Source organism: Serinus canaria, chromosome 2 (assembly GCF_022539315.1).
Source record: "Serinus canaria isolate serCan28SL12 chromosome 2, serCan2020, whole genome shotgun sequence".
NCBI lineage: Eukaryota > Metazoa > Chordata > Aves > Passeriformes > Fringillidae > Serinus > Serinus canaria.
Window position 1 is genome coordinate 83,456,984 of NC_066315.1, and position 25,398 is coordinate 83,482,381.

Genomic DNA, 25,398 nt, shown 5'->3' on the forward strand with positions numbered 1-25,398 from the left:
TTTTTCTGTTTATCCACGGTAAACAAACTGGTTTGGGACAGCTGGGTCACATTGTGGGAGATAGTCAGAGTTAATGGAGGAAAAAAATCAATGGAAATTAGGGCAGGTCTCTGATAACCACATGTAAAAAGACAATATTGTCAATATTTCTTAATATTGGCTGAAAAACTAGAGGCTGGAGCAGAGCACTTTTCCACAAGTCGTCAGCTTTTAGTTCCTTCTTTTATTCAGATTCTTCTGCTCCCTGATTCTTTTGCTCAGAGATTTACCTTGCTGCTTGCATTTATGGGTTTTTTAAAAGTGTTCGATCTATTAGGTAGAAATTGTGCTTCCCAAATATCTGTAATAAAAAACACCAATCCAGACCAAAATAGCCATATTCCTTTTTTTTCCCTATGTACCATGTTTTTAATAGAACAGCAGAACATGCTAACTACATGGACTTAAATTAAATGCATCCAAATGTAGCTTTTGATTGTAAAGGAGATGTCCATGCTTTTAAATGTGTGATTCTCTCCATCGATGCTGGAATGACCAACCACATGTCATATCACTTTAAGAAGACAAATTTATTATCCTTTGAAAGAATGGTCTAAATTATCTGGGATACCTGGGCATATGTGGCAGCAGGAGACTCAAGACTTCTCTAACTGAGCATAGAATATATTTATTATTTGTCTTAAAATAAACATCCTTTCATGCACAAAGGAAACCTATTGTCCTATTGTGACCACACAAAGGTGTCCAATTATACTTTTTCTTCTTTTCTTTCCCATTTTCAATTATACTTGTGTTTTCTGATTATACTGCAGACCTCACTTTGATTTTTGAAGTCATCCAATCAGGATTTGTGCTGAACACAGGGTTGATAATGTAGAGATTTTTTGTTATTGCTGAGAATGTCTTCCAGAGAGCCAAGGCCTTTTCTGCTTTTTGTGCTTTTACACTGGTGAGAGGGCTGGGATCCATGGGAGGTCGGGAGGAGACACAGCCAGGAACAAAGGGATTTTTCAGACCATATGAAATCATACTCTCTCTATAAAGATGGGGGAAGTAAAAAGTAGAAACATTTGGAATTATGGTTTTTGTCTTCCCAGGTAACTGTTACATCTGATGGGACCGTGTTCTCCTGGAGAAGGATGAGCACCTGCCTGACCTTGGGAAGGAGTGATTTAATTCCTTATTTTGCTTTGCTTGGATGCATGACTTCTGATTTCTCTTATAAAATATCTTTATCCCAACCCATGGGTTTTCTGGCTTTTACTCTTCTGATTGTGTCCCCAGTTCCACTGATGGAGGACTCCAAGACTGGCTGTGTGGTACTTCGTTGCTGGCTGGGGTTAAGCCATGACAACACATCACACGTTCCTTAGAAAAACCTGTATTATTGCTCTAAATCAAACTATTTCTCTTACCTATGCTAGATTAGCAATGGGAAGATTCTAAATTATTTAATAAATGCGAATAGTCCCATTCATTTTGAGGAAACCTTATTATTGTGAATAGCTGCTCAACCAAAGAGATGCTTGAATATGTTTTCCTTGTGTGTGTGCTGGGGCACCTGATGGGAATATAATAATTTGAGTGATTTTAACAGTAAACACCAGGAAAAAAATGTTTCATTTTAGTACTATTGAAATGCTAATTTCTTGGTATTAAAAGAGGTTTAGTATAGGTTTAGATGCTGCATACTCCTGTAGGAGTGAGAAAGATTGAGTAAGAAAGTAGGAAAGTGTAGCAAGAGCCTCTTCAGTTTTACCCATAGAATATTTCATCAGCAATTAAAATCTGATATATTTTGGAGGAGAGATATGATGACCAAATCCCATTGTGACATGTCTCTGCAGGGCAAGTCATTACCAGTTCACTAACAATTGTTTCAGCTAGCTTTTTGATGGAGGGAAGAAATAACAATCTTTCAAAGGAGTTCTTTGGTATTGATAAATCACTTTCAGGTTCTTGCCTCTAGCAGAAATGATACATCTCTGCCCTTCAAAATTATAACTACTATTCCACAGCAATCTTCCTTGCGTCTGCTGCTATTTTCAAACTATTTACATTATCTGGATGACATAATTTTTTATGTTCAAGCTGTGAGACCACTGTTATACTCTTGATTTATTGTATTCCAAAGTTTATGCCTGCTGAAAGTGTTTGGCAGAGTTATGTTTAACAAACCTAAAAGAAGCACACAAAGACAGACAGCACAAATTTTCATTTCCAAAGAGAATTATTTTTGTTTCTGGCTGAATGAACATTTTATTTCAGCTATCCATTTCTTTGAGAGAGGTTGAAGGAAAAGCTGTTGATCTGGAGTCTCAGAAGACTTTGGTGAGGGAAAAAAAAGAAGATTGTGGATTTCTGAATGAAATTATGCAGCATTCTTTGATGACAACAGAGAAGATTTGTTTTCCTGGTGATTTTTTTTTTTTTTTTGAGAGGAAAAATTCTGAAACTAAAAATAAAAAGAGAGTTAAAGATGTGTGTACTGCAACCACATTCAATTGTCTTATGTTTGATTTTGTTTTTAATTCGAATGAGGAGGCAGGTGTTTGCATTTTTTTCAAATTAATTACTTCCAGGCACTCAGGCCATATAAATTCTCTTTCTTTCTGTTTTTATCATTTAAAAATAAGAGTAGGGAAAAAGTGTGGAAAGTTAATGGAAATGCATATAATACAGAATAGGAATTGTATAGCAGAAGTATTGGAATGGTGGTATTAGCAAATTCTTGGACACATGGCCTGGGATATTCTATCATTTTCCTTTGGTTATTTTATCTGAGATATTTCAAAAGGTGATGTGGATTATTCTTAACCCTGGCTACAGGCACTGCACAAAGTCATTTCATCGACCCCCAGGTCTGGATTTGGCTGTGGTGATAGATAGTGAGAGGGCTGTCATTAAGAAACCTTGGTGCAGTGACCCTAAATTAACCTCAGAAGGAGATGGTATCACTGGCATGATGTTAAAAGCTTGCATTTGGGCTTGTGTCTCAGGCTTTGAACATGTTCTGTGCTGAATAAGGGGAGTCTGTTCCCTGCTCATCACTCTAGAGGTTTTTTAGCAAATGTAGATCACTACAGAGATGACTTACAAAAACCTGCCATGAGAAGAGAGTGTATGAGTTAGAAATCAATTGTCTAATGAGAGGGGAAAGGGCAAAACTAAGAGAAAGTCTGAACCAGGTTTAAAATGCCAGAAATTACTTGATTTATAGATATCTGCAGTTTGGAACCTTGTTTCATGTAAATCCCAGTTGTTACACCAGAAGAAAATGAAGATATCAAAACTTGAACATATTTTATTCAGCTAGATTTAATTAAATACAAAGAGGGAAAAAAGCTTAGTCTTAGCATTATTTTCATGATTTGCAGTTTACTGCTGCTCATTCTTGAATATTTTTAAGTCACAGAAGCAATGTGATTTCAAGGAAACAAAACTTTCAGCAAAAGAGGATAACTTATTTTAATGAAAAGTACTTTTCCATGATCTTTCATAAAACTAGGAGCTTAAGCTGTTCCCCCTGTAAAGGAAAATTAGAAAAGGGAAAGCTTAAAATGAAAAAATTATTTTTTATATTTTCTTGTACTTAGTGGGACTCAGAAAAATTTAGAGGTGAGGAAAAAACCAGATTTTTGGGAGAAGAATATACAAGAAAGCAAAAAAAAGTAAAAGACGAAGGGGGAAAAGATTGAGGCAAGGAACTTCTAATCTGTGGAATAACTGTTTTTAACACTCGTGATGCTAACCATCATCTAAGGTTTTCAAGCAACTATAACAGTTCAAAGTTGGTAGCTTCTTTCATATTGATTTCTACAAATATATCACAGTAAATTAGATTTTGTGATCTTCCACAGTCAAATGAAGTAGCCTAAGTACTGATTAATTTGAATTTATTAGTCGTTTCAATCTGTGTAACAAAAGAAATAGCAGCTTTTAACTTTTCTTTTGACATGAAAAAAGAAATTTCAGAATCACAGAATCACTTAGACTGGAAAAGTCCTCCAAGATCATCGAGTCCAGCCTTTGACTGGCCACTACCTTTTCAGTTAACCATAGTGCTACGTGCCATGCCAAGTCATTTCTTGAACACTTCCAGGGATGGTGACTCCACTACTTCCCTGGGCAGCCTATTCCAATGCCTGGCAACTCTTTCATTGGAGAAATTTTTCCTGATGTCCAGCATTTACCTCCATTGCCACAGCTTAAGGCCATTTCTTCTTGTCCTGCATATAGTTACCTGGGAGGAGAGGCTGCCCCCCACCTGACTACAACCTCCTTTCAGGGGATTGTAGAGAGTGATAAGATCACCCCAGAGCTTCCTTCTCTCCACACTAAACAACTTTGCCTCCCTCACTCTCACTGTCCAGGCCTTTCATCACCTCCATTGCCCTTCTCTGGAACGCTCCAGCACCTCAATGTCTTTCTTGCAGTGGGGGCCCCAAAACTGGACACCAGATTTGAGGTGGGACTCTACCAGGTCTGAGTAAGGGAGAACAAACACTGCTCTGATCCTGCTGGCCACACTATTCCTAATACAACCAAGATGGACATTGAGTGAGCACACGCTTGCTCATGCTCTGCTGCTGTTGACCAACACTTCCAGGTCCTTTTCTGCTGGGCCTCTTTCCAGCTGCTTTGCCCCCAGTTCATAGAGCTGCACGGGGTTGTTCTGACCCAAGGCCAGGACTTGGCACTTGATCTTGTTGAACCTCATACAACTGGCCATGGCCCATTGATCCAGCCTGTCCAGATCTCTCTGCAGAGCCTTGCTACCCTCCAGCTTAAGAACACACTCACCAACTTAGTATTATCTGCAAACTTACTTGAGGGTGCACTCAATCCCCTCATCCAGATCATCAATAAAGATACAGCAGGACCAGCCCCAGTATTGAGCCCTGAGGAACCACATCAGTAGCCAGCTACCAACTGGATATGTCATCATTCACCACCTCTTGTTGTTGAACTGTTGTATGGCTGTTTCTGTCACAGTGTCACACTAGTTTTTGTAATATTTATCTTTCCAGAAGACTAGAATAAAATCACTATGATAGTTTTTACTTAGTAGGTGAACGACAACACTTACTTCAAAGATATGGTTATGAATTATTTGATATTTGAGTTTATTGTTTTGGGAAATGTAGGCTGCTCTTTTTTGCAAACAAGCTACTATTTTTGCCTGGTAAATATTTATTTTGTCAAAACAAATATTTAAAAATATTTTAGAGTCAGGTGAACTCACTATGATAGTTCTGTGGCAGAAAAAGTGATAAATTTTTTTTCCCCTTTTGGAAGTTAGATATTTGACATTTCATTATGCTACAGAAGCAGATTGTCCCTGTTTCTAAGAAATTGCATATAATGAACTCTTCGCCCTCTATCATGATATTGTACAGATAGAACATTGTTTTTAAAGGCAATTAGCAACTCCTTGATATATTTATTTCCCTTTTTAGAGACAAAAGAAGATTCCTTTTGAAAATTGTTTATCTGAGTTATGTAAAATTTAGAATGAATGAAAATATTTCAGTTCTTGGAAGAACAATTTCAGAACATTTGATTCTTTTTTTCATCAATGACAGTACTGTAAAGCTATGCATTTACATATACAGACATTTCAAAGCAAAGATTAGTAAAGATGCTTACAGGTTCCTGAATTTCTTACTTTTAGGTCACAGAGCTGACTTTTAGGTCAAAGACAGTATCTAATAAATTGTTGTTGTGTAGTCTTCCGATATTATAAAATATAAATAATTCATTGTAACACAAGTAAAAATAGTTAAAGTTTTTTTCCTAAAAAGGCGTGCAAAAAGATGTGCAAATACATCTTGAAAAGACACAATCATTGAGAAATTAAATGTTTATAATGAATTAATTTTCACAAGCAATATATACGTCTAGGAGTCAGGACATTCATGTCTGTCTATGGTGCTCAGCTCCCATTGAAACGTCAAATATTGAAAAGGTTTGATTTGGGATGAGGTACAGGAAAATAAAAATGTGTCAGAAATTTTGTAAAAATACCTGAAACTATAGATTTAAAATTTCTTTCTCATCTGAAGGCATGGTTAGAATCAAATTATTCACTAATCCAGGTGTATTACAAATGTCTTTATTGCTTTGTCTAATAATTTAGTTTATAGAACTTTTATGATAAATGGAAAATTTCATTCTCCTTTAAAGAATTTTTATTTTTTCATTGTTACAGTAAAATCTGCACCCTTACAGACCTCAGAAAACTGTGAGGACAAAGAATCCTTTTTGTTTGTATCTAGTTTTATCCAAGGGCTTATAACTCAATTTTACAGTATTTTTCCCCTTCTCCTTCATGATTTTTTGTGTGAACCTTCCTAGAGATCATGATTAAAATAATTCCTGAATTTGAATAAAATGAACCTTATTGTATCTATGAAAGTGTATGTTGAAGACCGAAAATTCATGTTGTCATAAAGTTTCAAATTTCTATCAGAGTCCTAGAAATTTATCTATAAAAAACATGGTGATATCTTAGTTTTCTATATGTGTTAAAAAAAGAGAGAAATAACAGTGAATGCTCTTGAATCAACGTGCTTTCACTTAAGCAGGAAACAAATATGACAGACACAGTATTTTTAAGTGCCATTCTCTTAAACTCTTGTCCAAGTTTTTTCACCTCTGACAAAAAAATTGTCAAAGCAGAATGAAAGAAAAAAAATGGAAAAATGAAAGAATTGGAGAAAAAGAATTTTACTCCAAATATATGAAGACAGTTATCATAATTTTGCAGCTCATATGGTAATGAGGAATGAAATAATGTATCATAAAATGGGTGGCAAGTTTACCAGATTGATGCACAAATACACACAGGTTGCAGTGATTTGCTCTACAAAGGATCTCAGTGTTCAGCAATAAGTTGTTTGCAACTTCTTAGTTTTCTTTTCTATTTCTTTTACACAGAAATCTGAATGAGTGCTGAGTTCTCACAGAATTGACTTGTGTATGTGCAAATGTTGGTTCTCAAGCCTTGTTTATATCTGATATTGTTCTTTAATTACTACTCATTTCATACCAGCAGGAAATGTGCTAGAATTTCTTCTTTTCAGAGCAACAATTAAAAAAAAAATCCTATTTGTTTTTTTGTTTCTTTTCCCATTTCTTCTTTCATTTTTCTTCTTCTTCTTCCCTCTTTTTTTCCTTTTTGTTGTAATCACAACCTCTTTTGGGGTCCATCACTTCTCCTTTCACTGTAACAGCAGTGTGTGGTATCAGGATAGTTCAGTGTAGCTCATTGCCCCTGAAACCTAAAACATTTAATTCCTGGATGCATGTGTTTGTTGAGAACCAGTGAACAACTAATTTCTAGTTGAAATATTTATTTGCTTCTGGCATAACTTAAAACTTTTTGGCATAACAACTGGCATAAAAACTTTTTACTTCCTCGGATCCCTTCCACAGCTCTCAAATTGTGAGCAAAATTTGAGTAAGAGCTGAGATACTTCTCTTTGGAATCTTAGCTTTAGAAACATTCATCTGGGACTTCTGAGTACAGAGGCATACATACAGAAGCACAGAAACATACTCCATTAATGCAAGCAATCTGCATGGACTAGGGAAAGGCAGCTATAACTTGGGCTTGCAGATCCAGATGGGTTGCAGAGATAAATCCGTTTTTTTTCCTCCTGTAGAGTAGAGGCAGAATGAGTTAGGACTAATGGATACTTCACTTCAGACATAAAGCCATGTCTTGTGACAGAATGTCTAGACATTTCCAGAGCAGAGTTTCTGATGGGGAAGTACAGGCTGGCAGCAAAGTGTGCACACATCCCCAGAAAAGGCACAAAGCACCTTTTAGGCTGCGAGTTTCATGCCGTGATGAGGTGCTAATTGCTTCTCACTGAAGTACAGATTGATCTGACACAAATATCCTACTCCAGTGGACTCTAACCTAATCTGAAGAGATTCAAGAGCTCAAAAAGAAATGAAAGTGGAGAAATGCTTTTCATTAGTTTCTCCTTGCCGGCAGCTTTCCCTTGTGACTTAAGTTTGAGAACACCTGCAAAGGGATCTTAGGATGTATCTGTATGCTTGCCAACATGTGCTCTTGAAGAGATGTGGTTGAGTTTTGTAGTGACAAAGAACCTCTAAAGAGAAACATAATGGTTGCAATTGAAGGCTGTGCATTAATTCCTTTCTGTATAATGTTGTAACGTGAAGAAAATCTTCTCATCCCCTTAGCTCAAGTTTGGGGAAATATAATCTATTGATGGTATCCCAGTCAGCTAGTCCACTCATTTAGAGATAGTGCAAGCATTGCTATACTATACTCTACAGGAATATTCATGGAAACAGCAGGCAAAGAAGTCAAATATCCAGCCCTCTTTTTTACTGCATTTTGAAATTATACATCTTGAATTTTAAACTGGATTGCTCAATGGATGCCCTTTAATGCCTATAGCTATGACCTGATTGAATCTTGATGACACTTATGGGAATTTTTTATGATGTGGTTACTAGTAATGTGAATAATTTGTTTTTACATTGTTATACACTAATATGATTAACTGATATTAATTGACTAAGTTTTACTTTTCATTCTGTGTAGCCATGATATTTTCTGAAAAATTCTTTTCTTAAGATTTTTTCTCCTGAGAAGCTGAGAGGCCTCAGGAACAAATGTAAACAATGATTATCTGCTGCTGTGGAATGCAACAGGTGGATCTGTGATTGGTGTCATCTGGTTGTTTCTAATTAATGGCCAATCTCAGTCCAGCTGTCTCAGACTGTCTTGGTCAGTCACAAGCCTTTGTTATCATTCTTTTTCTATTCTTAGCTAGCCTTCTGATTAAATCCTTTCTTTTATTCTTTCAGTATAGTTTTATTATAATATATATCATAAAATAATAAATCAAGTCTTCTGAACATAGAGTCAAGATTCTCGTCTCTTCCCTCATCCTGGGACCCTTGTGAACACCGTCACACTTCTGTATTTACACCTCACAATATCTTTGTGTTTATTAAAAAGTGGTATTTTTATAAAGATATGTCAGCAAGGGTGTTTATATGACATTTGATAGCAACATGGATGTCCAGTATTGAGCTGGGTATGTTAAGCCTTGCTGTGAAATTTTTTCTCTTTCCAGAGCAATTGGAAAATAGCTCTAGAAATATTGTTAGTTTTGGGGCTGCGCGCACAGTTTTTTCTTTTAATAATGCCAGCAGTCTGACCTTGTATGTGCACCAACATTTCAGAAATGAAAAATAATGAAACACTAACAGTGAGAAATTACATATCTAGACAGTCCTTGCTATTTTAGCTACATTGGTTCAGCTCTCTCTAATATAAATGCTTCAAATATGAGCTGCTGCCAGTTCCTGAAGACATTAAAAAAATCGATCATTTTAAAGGAAACAGTGCCATGAACTGATACAGAAAGGAGGGAAAAACAATCTTCCTCTGAAAAAAAAATCTACACCACCATTGAAACTTATTTCTTAAATAGTCAATGCTGACATTTAATCTTGTGTTGCTCCTAGATATGCTGCACATCATACAGTGTAAGAAGCATGGAATATAGCATTTTATTAGTTTTCTGTGACCCATCATTGCTTGATTTTGGTATAAAAAGGTGTAATGAAACATACACCAAGGGGACTACAGAAGACAAAGCTTTGAAAGGCAAATCATAAAAGAATTTTTTACTGCCAACGTATTAGAAGTCATTGTGGCAAAGGAAAAAAAAAATAAAAGGAAAAAAAAAACCCTGGGTAAGATCTTTGAGAAATTTCTGATGTTGGAAAGAAAGTGCCCTGCAAAGGGAATGTAGGAAGGACAAATCCCTTCACTTTTTGTCTGAAGCTGCCTTGCTCTTACTGGTTTGTGTTGCTTATTAAGCTACACCATGGAGTCATAATCTTAGCTGCTGTACTGAACAGTCCTCTGAAAGAGCTGAATCCAGAGCACATTTTTACAAGTCATTACAAAGACTCTTTGCTCCTAATGTTCATTTCTGTTTGAGTACTCGGAATAGATTTGGATTGATTCTATTGTCTGATGTTTATAAAGTTTAAGAATGTGAAAATTTAGCATTGTTTCACCTAATGAGCTGAATAGAAGACAAGAAAGAAAAACAGAGAAGATGTGTTTTCCCCCCTAATTCTATTCCCTCTTCTCCACTGTGGCACATTCCATATGTCAAGTAATGATCATGGTACTACATTTTTGTCAAAAGGGCTCTCATTTACCCTAGTCAAAAAATCTTTTTCGTTGAGTATGAAGCTCTATATATAGAAAAAACAATTCATACCACTTATTACCTTTTTGCATTTGGCCTTCTAAATGTGTTTAAAAGCATCTGCTTCATTTTGCAGATGACCTCTGCTGACACAGAATCAGAGAGGCAAAGGAAGAGTTAGTTTTGGGGCTGTTTTATAGATAAATGCTTTGGATTTCAGATTCTTGTACTGAGTTTTCCTCTGTAGCCTTGAGCAAAGTGCTCAGCATCCCTTCTTTCTAGCAATCCTCCAGATACTATGTGTCTGAACCTGGTATTTGAATCATGACAGAGAAAGATCAAGCTTGAATACTCTTAAACCATCTCAAAGTCAGGGCAGGCAAAATTTTGATTATACTTTGCTTTGAATTTTCAATTTAGTTCCTTGTAAAATGGGTCCAAATGTTTGGAGAAATTCAGGATTTGAAAGTTGATGACCATTTTTCAGAATAGTTTTTCTCTTGAGTACCATTTTTCAGAATAGATTTTCTCTTGAGTACCCACACAAAGTTGGCTGGATTTTCAGTTCTCTGTCAGCAACCTGCAACTGCCACTGAGAGCTGTTGAAAATCTGCTCACATCGTTAAGGTACTTGAAAGTGATCTTTAATATCTTGAAATGCTAGAATTACAGACTATAAGAAAGATGCATCATTCCTCACAGAGCACTCCGTTACTCCCTTGGTGTTTTGGAATAATAATGTTAATAGCTACTGCAGAGCCCAGTCATGTGAAAGCAATGGTTCTGGCATTAATTGTGCTTAAACAAAGAGTTTTAGTGTAAACCATTGAGAGCTGTCCTCAGTAAATTACACTCAGGATCTATATATTTCTTTAAATCTCCCTGGCTACTGGCAGCCAACTTACTTGCCATCTGCTGTTTTCCACAGATGAAGGCTGCTCTCAGTTTCTAGAAAGCTAAATAAGGTTTTTGATAAAATTGCCAGCTAGCTGCAGATGTGGTCTTCCTAAGGGCTGCAAGGGGACTTGCTAAAACATGATCAAAGTTTGATAAAAAAAGAGAGAAATTCCAGAAGGTTAGTAGTGTCAGCCATCCTCTACTATGAATATTTGTATACAATGAAGAAAAAAACTGAGATTCATAAGCACAATAACACCATCATTTGTTGCTATGCAGATTAATTATCTCACTTTCTCAGTGTTCTGTGTTGCAATGAACTGAAAACCACAATGACCTTGCTAAACCACCTGAACCTGTTTTTCAATGCAAATTCAAACTATTATTACATGTGACTCAGAAGTATCCACACTTTGGGGCTCAATCTTGACTAAGGCTCTAAGAATGAATTTTTTAGTTTAAATATGAAGGACAACTAAGAAGATTAACTGTTTCTATGTTACAGCTTGTTTAATCTTTTCTTTTGTGCAATTCTTTTCTGTTCCCCATCACATTTTGCTTTAAAGCCTTTATTTCTTTTCCATTCAAAGCATTGCAGTTTTCTCTCTTCTGTCACTTCCGACAGTTTTCTTCTTTTTTAAAACAATTCTGTTGTTTTCCCACACTGGTCCCGCAGCCTGGCAACAAGGTAGGGAAGATCTTTCTTTGGAGAAACACTGGACAGCTTAGTCTGTTTATCAATGAAGAGCTGAGGAATTATTAATAGATGTCAGACTGAATCCATTAGTTAAGTCTTCAGCAAAATCAACTTCCTGGGCAAAAGATCCCATGGTGTACTGACTCATATGAAGGCTATTTTTATGTGAATTTGATGGAACGAAATTCAATTTATACAATCAAATAATGTATATCTACTAATTATTGACCTGTTGACAGATGTTCCTCTTCCAAATTTTTGTAAAGTATATGAACCATTAACAATACTTGTGAAAAATTATGAGAGCCACAAACATTTATGAAATTAGTTTGTATTTATTTAAAAATAATTGTTTAATGATAGTTGTTTCCAAATTTCCATCTCCGACACAAAGTCAGATGCTGCCCAAGGTGTGTTTAACGCTGGATGCCTAACTCAAAAATCTTTTGAAAACTTGCAAACTTTTGAAAACTTTTGAATTATTTTTTGACAAAATTGCTTGGTGTTGAAAAAAATTTTCAAAATGAAAATTTGAAAATACTAATCATTTGGCAAAGTGAGATGTACATTTTCACCATACATTATTGAGGATCATTTTTGTCTTGGAAGGGACCCACAATGACTATCTCTCACTCTTGAGTGAGTGGTCCATATGGGCTCAAACCTACAGCCTTGGTGTTAGCAGCACTGTGCTACAACCTGCAATACATGACAATTAAGTCTGAAGATAATTTGGAGAAATGCACTTATAAATGGGTTTTATTTTCCCTGTGTTCCTATTCCTAAAGGCCACGGTACCTTGTTGCTGTGTTTGAAGGAAATGAGGAGCTAAGCTTTATGTTAGAAGAAAATTAATAAGTCCTCAGATGAATACACAAAAATTGTTGGAAATATTTCCTGTGTAACTAGGAAACTTTTGTGTGTGTGTGTGTGTGTGTGTGTGTGTGTGTGTGTGTATGTGTTAATGAAAACACACAGTAAGTAGACTTTCAGTTATGCCAATTGACAATTCTTAGGAATTGTCTCTCCCTCACTGAACAAGGTGGGGAGCTTTCCATCCACAGACGGATGAGGAAATGACTGAATGGCTTATATGCTGACACAAATGCATCAAAAATAAGGGCTTAAAAAATTAGGTTCCCATCCTAAGCCATTTCAGAATGTGTATAACTTTGCTCACATATGTAATTACATTCAGTGTTATAAAACATTTGCAGCCTCTGGACTTCATTGGATATTTGTTTTTATATGCTGCATGAAGAAACATTGTCATCTACTTTGTATTTGCCATAAAATCTGACATGCAGATTTATTCTATTTGAAGGTCACTAGTAGAACTTGTACAAAATTCAGGGCGTTCAGCAATAAGGAGAATAAATACCCACAAAATGATTTATGCCATCTTAAGATCTCATGGCTTTGACCAATAGGATGCATAAAGGCACACAAAAATGATTTATGTCTCTTAAATTCCCTTGGCAAAAGAATAAGAAGGAAACATGGAAAATTGAGGCACTTCCCATTGAGTATAAATGTCCACTAGGGCAGGAAGGAACACGGTCAACATTGCAAATATTTCTGGTTTAAATTGGAGAAAGAATTTCACTTTCCTATGGATACATGCTTTAATTATAAGGATTTTAGTCCCATCTGGTAACCAAACTTTTACTCATCTCCATAGGTATCATATACATATACATCAGTGAAAGTTTGGAGGTAAAGAAAACTAATTATATATCAAGGACTTTCAATTTCCTCCTCACCTTAATCTAAAACATAGAAATAACCTTCCTTCAAGAAATATTTGTGCAGTCTCACATTTCTGAAATTGTCTCCAAGGTACTCACAATTTAGAACTGAATTTAGCAAATATAGGAATCTATTCAAAATTTTGTTATGTTTTAATCTAGAGCCACACTAGAATATATTAGTAAAAAGCAAAGCTATGAATGTAGCTAAGTATTTAAATACACTCAATTTAATTGAAACAATATTTTAAATTTAAAAAAAATAATACATTTTAATATGTTTTATGATCTTGTGAGTATTCCTGGAATTCTTTAAATAATCTTTCTGCTTGCTGCTAGCAATTTTTCCATAATTTTCATTTTTATATTATTTTAACATAGGTTTTATTTCTTTCACATTTTTTCAATTTCCAGAGGGATATTGGCAAGTGACTCTAACCTGCTAGTTATCAGAGGGGAGGCCTCTCATAAACTATGTAATCTATTTTAATAATCTGAAAACAGGTCTTTTGAAATACAGGCAATAATGTTCCTGAACTGTTGTCAAGTTTTCACCTTTGCATTCCGTTCCACACTGTTTAAATGGAAGTCAAAGCACTGACACAGAGCAATGTCAGGTCCTGCATCTCAGGGGACCTTACTGAAACCTGTAGTCTAAATAAGGATATTAATTAAATGTCTCTAGGCTTTCAGTGTTACATTACAGATACAGAAATAGATGAGAATCAAGCTGTTTATTTAACTTTACCTGCACTTTGAAGTCTCCTCTAGGATAGGATTCTCTATATCATAGTCATCTATTTATTCCTCTAAGACTTTCTCATTCAAAGTGTGGTATACAAAGATTAGTGATTTTTCTGAAAGGTTTGTATCTGCATGCAAACCTTAGCTCTGTAATTCAGACACATCCTCAGAATTAATGCTTTTTAAAAATGTCCTTAACTGTCATTTGGGGCAATTCAAATGTATTTTAGGAGATAGCTGAAAACTCACACAAATGGTCAGAGATCAAGGAGTCAGTGTTAAGGTCAGCACTTTTTATTTGGATCTTTAGAATCTCTGAAATCAATAGCACTGCACCTATGCAGTGCTATTGATTTCAGCAGAGCTGTGCAAATGAACACCAAATGTGGATCTGGCATTGACTCTTTCCTTTAATCAGTATTTCTAACAGATGATCTGTTAACAGAATATTATTAAACATTAGTCTTTCCAAGCACTCATTACCTTTCTACCAGAAAGGGAACTTTTCATAGCACAATGAATAATACACCTGCTTTTAGCAGTAATTGCTTTGGTGCTGTGTGCATATAAGAATGAGGTGTATCAGCCTGCCTGAATGTAAATGGGGTGAGATGCATGGGGTACCTGTTATATTGTGGAGTTGCAATTAATAACCAGAAATCTATTCCTGAACATTAGGTTGGGCAAGGTGAGTATTAGACTATGTCCATGACTGGTAGCAGACATCTACTGAAATGAAACCCAAGTAAGATTGTCATTAAAAATATAACTGAACTATAAATAGCTTTCATTGTTTGATAAACCTAATTTTTAAAGATTATAAATTACCTTGAATTTGTTTGCACAGTTTAGGTAAACTAAAAATAAAGGGCACCTTAAGAGCAAATGAAGCTTGCAAAACATCACCCTGGGTGTGACTGCTGGCTCATGGATTGTGTCCTGGGAGTTTTTTTCTTTCTTTCCCTAGGAGTTTTCCACAAGATACTTGTAACTACTTCAGGCACATTACAGAAAAGGATGGATGAATTGCCAGATTTAGTATGGAAAATTCTATATAGCAATCAGTCCCTCTTCCTTTTCAAAACCACCTGAAGCCTCAAGTTTAGAGCATAGATCATTCTGACTTTGGTGACTAGGAAGAATGTGCTACTGACTTATTCCAGAGTACTTCTTCTGAAATAGCCAGTGTTCATTTTCAGGTCCAGGTCTTGTAAAAAAATGATCTTTAGCTGACATTAAACATCAATACCTTTGGTCTGAAAAACACAGATATACTGAGTCCAGACTTCTTGATTAGTTGACAACCTGTGTATATGACTTCGTTCATAACATTACTAATTTCAATAGGTAAACTTTCCTTTACTCACCTATTGAAATCTTGCAATCTCTGGACATTTAGATGAGATTAATATATGCACCAGTAAGAGGAGGATCATGAGGGTTACATGGGATTTCAGGTGGAGCTTTATTTGTTATAACCCTGACAAATCCAATTGTCTGATGGCTGGTAACAATTAGATAATACTACCAGAAAAAATTCCTACAATTACCTTCTGTTTCACACAGGATTTAGGTTCACGAATTTCTAACTAAGCAGCACTCAAGCATAGCACAATTGCTTGTTGTGAGACATCATAAGTCATTCCTTGACTAGAGATTTCACTTTACCACTCAACCTGATGAGGACGAAGAAGAATAAAAATAATATCTCACATTGTTTTACATGTGCTACATTTAAAAAGTTAAATATTTGATTGCCCATACTGTATGCCTCAATCACTGGTCTATTTTCTGGATTTTTCACAAGCAAAGTAAGGTGAATGCCTGGATTTCTTCCAGTAATGCCTATACTGTGGATAAAGACAGGTGAGTCAGTTTTAGACTATGTAATAATTTGGTGCTAGACATGAGTATCCCAACATTTTTTCTCTACTCACAGCTTTATCCTCCACTACTTAAACACATAACTCACTAGTCTAAAAAAAAAAAATTATCAAAATAATGTTGTTAAGTTCCAATGAGCTGGAAGGTTTTATGAGCCTGCAGGTGGGTTTAATGAATGGTGACACCTGAATATACACACAAAATAGTATTGAAACTGCTGGCCAAGAGATGGAGAAAACTAAAAAATGTGGGCCACTACTCCTGAATCATTAGATATGCTGAGCAGCCTCCCACATTTTCCCCCTGAGAGGAGACACATTCAAACATCTGTGGTATATTGTGAAATGGAAAAAAAAAATTCAAGAGGTTTAGGTAAGGTGTTTGCTACCCTTTAACTATACACATTATGGAACTAAAAACAAGCATCCGTTTCAAAATTGTGAATATTTCTCTGTATAACGAAGAAATATTGTAGAAGTTTCTAGTCAACTTTGCTAATCAAATAATATCAGAGAATTCTTTTTTCTCTGTTAAAGAGAAAAAAAGAATGCATGCTTCTCTTACACATTAGGAGGAATATTTTGTTTTAAAATCCAGTCTTCTCAGGATTTATCATTTTTTAATTGCAATTTTAGACAATTGCATAAAACGCACACATTTTTTAAACAAATTTAAATATCTTTTCTGAATAATTTACTCTCACATGTTTTTCTTTGCTATTAAGAAGGAAATTCAAGGTTGAATTTAGTTTCCTTTCTATTTTTTTTCCTTAGAAAAAACTTGTTTCCTCTTTAAATGAAATGCTAAATTTGAAGCCCATAACATTGAGCAGTTTTCTAGACAATGAATAGAGCAAGCAGTTTGCTCAGTGAGGGTCTTTTCTGTTCACGTGTGCCTTTCTTTCTGTTGTCTGTAGCTGTCGGAACCCAGTACATTCCTCTGACTGCCCTGGGGGACTCGAGACCTTGGCAGGGGGCTCAAAGACCTTGGCATGGAGTCCAAAACAACTCTGCTTTTGACTTTAACTCATGGAAACAATTACCAACTTTGTGTGAAGATTTACAAGCCACAAGGGTTTGAGTAGAAGGATAGGAAATTTATCACAGGGTGAAAAAGTAGAATTTTGGGGGTTTATAATGGGGGTTTAAGAGGAACCTGGAGAGTGAGGAGGAATCTGAGTGTGTCCTGTCTTTCTTTTTCTTCTTCTTGTCCTCCATCTTCTGCTGTGATGGTGACACTTTTGGATTGGTTTAGGATAGAGATGGATTGCCTATCATAGATGATAGGTATTGGAAAACTATTGTAAATAAGGTACACATAGTTTTTAGTATAAAAACATAACTCTGCCCCAAGGGCGGTCAGTGTGCCTCACCCTGACCTGCTGGACAGACCTGAGCAGGTCCAACACAGAATGTATTAGACAAGAGGAAATAAACAGCCTTGAAAACCAGAGCTGAGGAATCTCGACTTCTTCCTCGATTGCGGGGCTGGGAAAAAAGGCTCTTTAATACCTTGGGAGCCATTTCAGTAATAACAAACCTGAGATGTAGCCAGATCCCAGATCTCTCCCCTGGGTACTTCACTGATATGTCTAACACTAGGTGAGATAAAGGTAGACATTTGTATCCAACCTGTGCTTTGATTTACAGTTACAGCTACTAAGATTACATCTTTGAGATATATCTGTCACTTTTCCCTTAATTATATCCTTTGGCAATAATTTAAAACAAAAAAAACTAAAACTGTGTTCATATGTACATATAACCATGGATAAATTGGCTTGAAAACACCCACAGTATTGTTTTTATAATCCTGCTGTTGCAGAATGTAGAAGAGGTATTAAACTCTGATGTGGACTGAAATGTACAACTCATCTTGAAAAGGAATTTGTTTAGTTTTACAGTACAAGTAAAATGCACATTCTGGAAACAATAGAAAAGTAATCCACAGTCCAGCAGCTTCCTGGGCATATAAAAAAAGAAGTAAGAGCAAAAAAAAATTAAATCCTCCAGTATGTTGACAGAGGCTGGATGTAACCTTGACAAACAACAGGACACAAAAGAACATATCCAGTATTTAACCAGGGTCACAGGTGTTTTCTGAGATTCATTAGATTCTTCCATAGTTTGTGTATCTTCTTCTTGGTCCTTAGAGTCAGGCCTAAGGGTATGTTCCTGTGGTCACTAAACCATACAGAGGAGAAATTGAAGGCCTCAAAAAGAAAGTCAGAGCAGAAAACCCCTCTAAAAAAAGGAAAAAAGGAAAAAAAATTCTGAAAATAGAGACCTGCATTCATGCATTAAATGCCAACTTCTTTTCCAGTTTTAGGGACCTCTCAGTGTTGGTGTGTTTGTGTCCACACTCTTTGGAACTAATTTTCTGAACCATTTAAAAACCTATTGGTAAATAAAATGAATATGGAATAAAGGACCACTGGAAGATGATGCTTCTCTCCTCTGCATTTTATGCAGGAACACAGTGTAAATCTTCCACCCAGCCTTTCAGTGCATTTCTTCCAGCAATGAACTCTAGTTCCTTGTTCTACTCAAACATTCATTGATCCCAGAAAATCAAGAGTCTGCTGCACACTGGGTCTGGACACTACCTTAGGAAGGGAACAGCACCTAGAGACAGGGATTGCTTAAATCATTGTTCTGTCATTAATGAGTGAATGTCTCCGTTCTTGAGCTAGTCCAGTGGATTCATGTTTGCTTGCTCTCCCATGTTAATATTTAAGTATTCCTCTAAAATATTGGGACACTACCACACTGTTCCCCTTGATTTGTTATTTCTCCTGATTTTTTTCCCTAATTAGCCGACAGACTGCTGGCTAGGCCATTCTTCTGGGATGTTGCTGTCTTGCATCTTCTAGATATCTGCTTCCCACTATCAAACAGCTCATAATTAACTTAGAGTTACCAGATCAGCTACACAGAAAATGATATTTTATGTCACCTTTGGGCTGATAAAAGTCAAAATCATTGTTTCCCTTCTAAAAACATTGTAATCAGAAATCTACAGGGGGAATTAGTGTAAGAATATTTCTCTCTTCTGCTAATGAACTTTGCCACTGAAGGAAGGAAGCAATACATTGCATCATTCTGAAAAGGCAGAGGATAAGAAAAAAATTTAATTCCGTTTTGGGCACAAAATCAAGGATGATTAGGTATGCATGCAGCAGAGGTTTTAATTTCAGCCTATCATTGAATATCCCTTAAATAGAAGATAGTAAATCTTTACTCTTTCCTTTAAGTATCAGAATTTATGACTGCTCGTCCTGAAAACTCTTCTGATGTTAATGTTTCTGTGATTAATGCATCCATGGAATGGATTGTAGCTTAACATCTAGAAATGTCCAATTATTTTATTTTCATGATGAGATTCTTTTATCATCTTTTTTTTTTAATTTATTTTATAAATGCAGACCACAAAGAAAAGAAATCAGAAAGGTAAGGACAATCAGAAAAAAAGATGAGCAGAATCTAGTTAAGAAGAAATTACAATAATTGCATTCAACAAAATCTAATAAGAGTGCAAGTAAAGATGTTGTTCATGGATTTATGTGATGATAATGCACTAACAATCTACTTGTGATATGTAGCCTTGCTACTTTACAAAGTCTGAATGAAGTTCACAGGACCTGTTTAAGCCAGAGCAATATTAGCTAAGGCCACTATCTAATCAATTGGTCCATAATAGATGGGTCCCTTGTTTACAGTAATATTTTAACTCAAATTTATCTTCACAATCTAAAAAAGTGTTTAATTGCTTTAATGATATTAGCTGTCTCAGCCTTTATTACAACACTGGACATAATTACCCTCTTTAAAGGTAATTTATAGACCCTATTAACACTCTTGCCTCTCTGCTGTGATTAAAAATCTCCTAAGAATTGAAATCTCTCTGAACAGTAAGAGAATTATTGTGATTTATTGTTTGTCATTGCTGAAATGAGCACAAAGCTGATTTATTATAGCTGATCCTTGCTGAAATTACTAGGATTGGACTGGGGAAGGGGAAGTCAGGAGCTCTTGGTAAAGCAGTTTATTTCTCTCCGTCACAGAGTTGCAGTTTAATATGGGTCCTGTCATTTGCTTCCACAGGAGCGTAAAGAAATCTCTGGCAAATAAAGCTACAGCAATAACTATCTTGAAAAAAGAGTCTCACCTTTGTTAAATAGAGAGCAATTATATTTCTTTATTGCAAGTTAAACCCTCTGACTTAGCTTTAAGGACTCAAGAAGGTGATATTAACACGATTTTTACATACAAAATTTTTGAAGTCATGGGAGACATTGGACTCACTGGTTGGATAGAAAAAGCCTGTAGCTCACCTATACTTTACATTTTGCCTTTTTGTAGAGGGGATTTTTAAAATTTCATTTATTTAAAAATGTAAATCTACACTACAAAGAAGCTGACTGAATGGAATAATAAAATCTAGTGAAATCTTTACTTTATCCTCTCAGTCGCTATGTAATGTGGAACATTCCACAAAATGGTGAAATTGCAAACAGAAAAAAAAAAAAGCTGAGGAACTTACTATTAACCAACTTTATTAGCATACCTGAGAAAACTCCTATCCTGGCTGTTCAGTATACATTGTTTGCAAAGTAGTGAGAATAGGGTCAGCAGTTTTCCCCACTGATGGATGGAGGTGGTACATACTCTGCTTGGGGCCAATAGAAAGATTGCTTCCAAAAAATTGCAGAGCACCCTGAGCAAGACAAATACAGTACTGTTTGGAATAGGGTCTCTTCCTAGGCCTGAATGCAGCAGATCTGGTGTTATACACAACACACACACATTGCATCCCCTGAAAGAGCTGGGAAATTCTGCTTCCACAGCTGTGCAAAGTGCATGACTTCAGGGGAGGCTTAAAGTCCTTCAGGAAATACAGGCAAGGATTAAATGGGAGACCTTCTCACCTATGGGGCATACACTGTTTGCATATTTCACAGAATTTAGCTCTACATAATGATGAACTCAAAAACTAATTACTCATTAATTACATCGATTGAATCTTTAGCTGTTCAGAAAAAAAATGCTAATCAGCTTTTTTTTTTTGATATGACACTGCATTGATCTTTTTATGAAAAATAAGTGTTTGATGTAGTTCTCTGGAGCTATTTATGAGACTAAACTAATTGTTAAAAATTGGTTTTGAGCACATGGTTTTCTGGTTTTCCTCACTCTACTATAAATATGGATATATTCACTCTGCAAAACAATATGCTATCCAAATTATTTATTTAGTAGAAATCAGAATTCCAAAAAAGGATTGCTGGTGAAGCACTAATTTGTTGGTTTTGATTAAACTTTCTGAGTTGCTATTTTTATGAAATTTATAATTTGATATAAATACTGATAGGACACAGTATTGTGTATCATCTCTGGGTCACATGTATATTTCTAAATAAAATAATTTTACAGGTAAGAGAATGAGCTGTTCTGGTTCCATTCCATTAAACTGTACCAACAGAGTTATACTAATTTTGTGTTATTTTATTAGCTCTATAGCAAGTTTATATCTGCTCTAAATGTTATTGCAAGGAGCAATTCAACTTGATTTGTACTTAATAGAAACCATGTCAATATAATAATCTTTCATTAAAAAGCTGAAGAAATGTAGGAAGAGCAATCATCAAAACCAACACTGAGCTGGTCAAATTTGCAAACAATACAATGTACATTAAACCCTGTCATATGCTCTGGACATATGGGGTGGGGGGGAAGTAGATCTCCACATTCACTTAAACCAAAAGGAAAACAGAAATTCCCTCACACAATCTACATAATTGTGTTAATGAAATTCTAGAACACTATTTTTTGGATTACCTTACTTCTTGCTGTTTTAATAGTGGAGTCTATATATGCTGGTACAGAAGACATATTTTTAATATTGGTAACATGAGTTTACAATCAACCTTCATTTTTATTTTTTTTATTTCTGAAGAAAATGCTTATATAACACACTGTAAAATATAGTTTGCTTTTCCATACATTTAAGGCTAGAAAAAACTCATGTAGATGTTTTGTACGTTTCTCTTCTGATTGTCACCTATTGTCTGTGAGATTTTCAGATCAGTGAAGCATTTTGGAGGGCAGAGAGTTTCAAAGTTAACATCTGCTGGCAGCTGAAAAGTATTTTATGAAAAATTCAGTTGTTCAGGTGAGAAGTATTGACTTTTGTTGTGATACAAAATATTATTATTTACTGTTTCTCCTTTTGCCTCTAAACTTTTCTCCTTATTTTCCTTCATTTGGAAGAATGAAGGAAAATAAGGAGAATATAATTTTCACTTTTATGGAGAATATAATTTTCACTTGAAATAATTTTTTAAGGCAATAGAATGTAGACATAAATCAGAGGTCTATTTTCATCCATGCAAGGCTGACATTTATTAATGATGCCAGGCAGGTGGACATCGTACTTTAACAAATAGATTACAGTGGTTAGAAGATTAGTGTGAGTCCGTGGAGGGTCAGGAACAGAGGCTAAGCTCTCTTCAGGAGTATGGAAGGAGAACACCCCAAGAGATGATGGTAAACAGAGCAGATTTTATAAACCTTTTGCTTTTTAAAATCTTTTTATCTTGCTTTATAATCTTCTAGTGAGAAGGAATGTGGGAAAATAATTAGAAGACAGTCAGAGACCTTCTTAAAATGACCCCTCACATGTAATAGAAGTAATTTTGTAAATTTCATATCTGACATGCTTAGTGGTATGAATAACCATGAATGAACTGAGTAATCGAAGTGGATTTGTATAAAAACCAACTCCAAATGACATATCAATTTTATTTATATGACAGCAGACATTTTTTGCTCATGCACAATTTGTGCTTGTTCCACATGCAGGTTAATCAATTTACTGGGGTAATTTCTGTTACAGTTTATCATGACCCATCGGTAAGGGGTGGGATGTTCATTAAAAATTCTTGTCAGGCTGAACAAAGACACTGGACATTTGTCTGGGAGCTCTTTGTGTTTTATTATACAGTCTTCTGTAACTCCAGCAACCAGCCCACTGCTTGGACTCAAAGGTGTTGATTAACAAGCTCTTAAATTCTCTCAAGCCTCTTCCACAAAAAATGTTGGCTAACAAGCCCTTAATTTTATTCAATAACTTCTCAGCTCCCAAAACAAACTCCTCAAAAGTGCTGACTCACAAGCCATAACACACAATCAAAGCTGCTGACTGAGCATGGCAGAGCAGGACTCTGGCTCAGCCAGCACTGCCCCACCTCTACAGGATCCTGTCCTTCAACCACCTTTCCTGGAGCAATACTCAGAATGTTTTAGACAAAACATGCTAAGGTCTGGTCTTCTACACAGTTAGACCTGTATTTTTTAATTAATCTGGGTGAAACTCTTAACACCATGAAAGATGCTTAATTTACCTGTTATTGGAAGTATAGGGATTGCTGAATGAATACTTCCTTTGTGGTATAATTTATCACTTTCTAGAAATATAATACCCATCTATTGCTAAATCTATCTTTCATATCTGTGATATTAGAGATAACATTTTAATACGTATGGAGTGTATTATACTGAAATTAACATGCTTAAAGTTAGAAGACCAAAAATATTGGGAATTACATATGGTTTGGGGCACCAGAAGGACTGTGAGGGAGAGGACTGCAATAACTATTCTCATCATCAAAATCTGATATTTCCAAAAGACAGAAATTCAATTGATTACACCCTTTCTCCTAGTACAAATCTAATTCATTATTTACCTTGCACTAATACACAGGCAATGCACAAACCTGGTGTTACAGTTGTATCCTGCCCTGGAGAGTTTGCCATCTCAAGAGGATAAATACTGGGAATAGAAAACACTGAAATTCTCATGTTGCAGCAAGGAATTGAAATACTTTTTCCTTTGTACAGCTAAGGTCAAGAATGTCAGTGCAGAAATCAGAAACCAAAATGTGTTTTCCCAAATTCTCTTTCAGATGTTCTAAGCACAGAAAATACATTTATCCTTTATTTGCTGTTCAGACTAACAATTTAAAGTTTAGGGTTCTTCTCTTTGGCACTGAATCCTAGTTCCTTTCTTAAACTGCTATTGATAACTGGTGCTGCTGAACAATTCCAGTTTCTCCTGAAGTTAATAGAAATAACATCATTCAGTACAAAAAGAAAAGCTCATGAGGTGTAGCATTCTAAATTTAATTTCAAGAGACTTTCACAAGTTGTTCATAGTCTGAAAAAGAAGCTTGCTAAATGATGAAACCTACCTATTTTTGTCACAAATGTGATGTCCAGTGTGATTTACTGGAAAGACACATCATCTAGGAAAGGAGACAAAAGACAGACAGACACTTTAAGTTTTTTGCAACATTTATACAAAAATTACTCTGCTCAGAACAGCATGTTTTCTTTAACTTTGGATAAATCTGAAAAAAAATCAACCTATTCCAATGTAATTGAGGTCTATTTGAACTCTGCTCTTGATCCTAATTCTAGTAATGGGCTGACATTCCCTATTGTATCTGAAGACATTCAATACTATCATCAGCTGAAATTTATAATCACACCAGCATCTGACCATAAGGTAGCTTCCCCTTAAAAGTTCTGGTAAACTTTTGAATAAGAATGAGCTTATACAATCTGCATACTTCAAAATATAGAAAATTAGGTAGATAGATAGATAGATAGATAGATAGATAGATAGATAGATAGATAGATAGATAGATAGATAGATAGATAGATAGATAGATAGATAGATAGATGCATAATGTGATTTCATTAGAGAAAGGACAAATTAAGTCTTATTCTGGTCATTTTCAAAATCATGTGGTCTTAAAACTTCCTGTTTCACCTTTCAGAGAGGGTGTTTCAATTTGCAGCATGATTAGCACTTTTTAACCACTGTGTGTTCCTGCCAGAAGCAGTGCAGCTGACATAAGTAGCAATCTGCAAGGGAGGAACAGGTTTAGAAACTGTCACAATTGTTTTGTATCTATGCTTATTGATTCTGAGGCTTTTATACAAGCTCTTGGCTTAGAGCCTGTGTTTTGACATGCATTCACAAGCTTGGGGTACTTTTTTTCTTTGCTTCCATAACAGAAAAAGAAGTTGAAGTGCTTATTTTGGTCAAAACTGGAATTGGCATTTGAATAGGCATGCCTGAAGTAGGAGAAAATTATTCTGTTGAAGAAAAAGTGTGGAGACATACTTGGAAAGTATGGAAAGAAATTAAC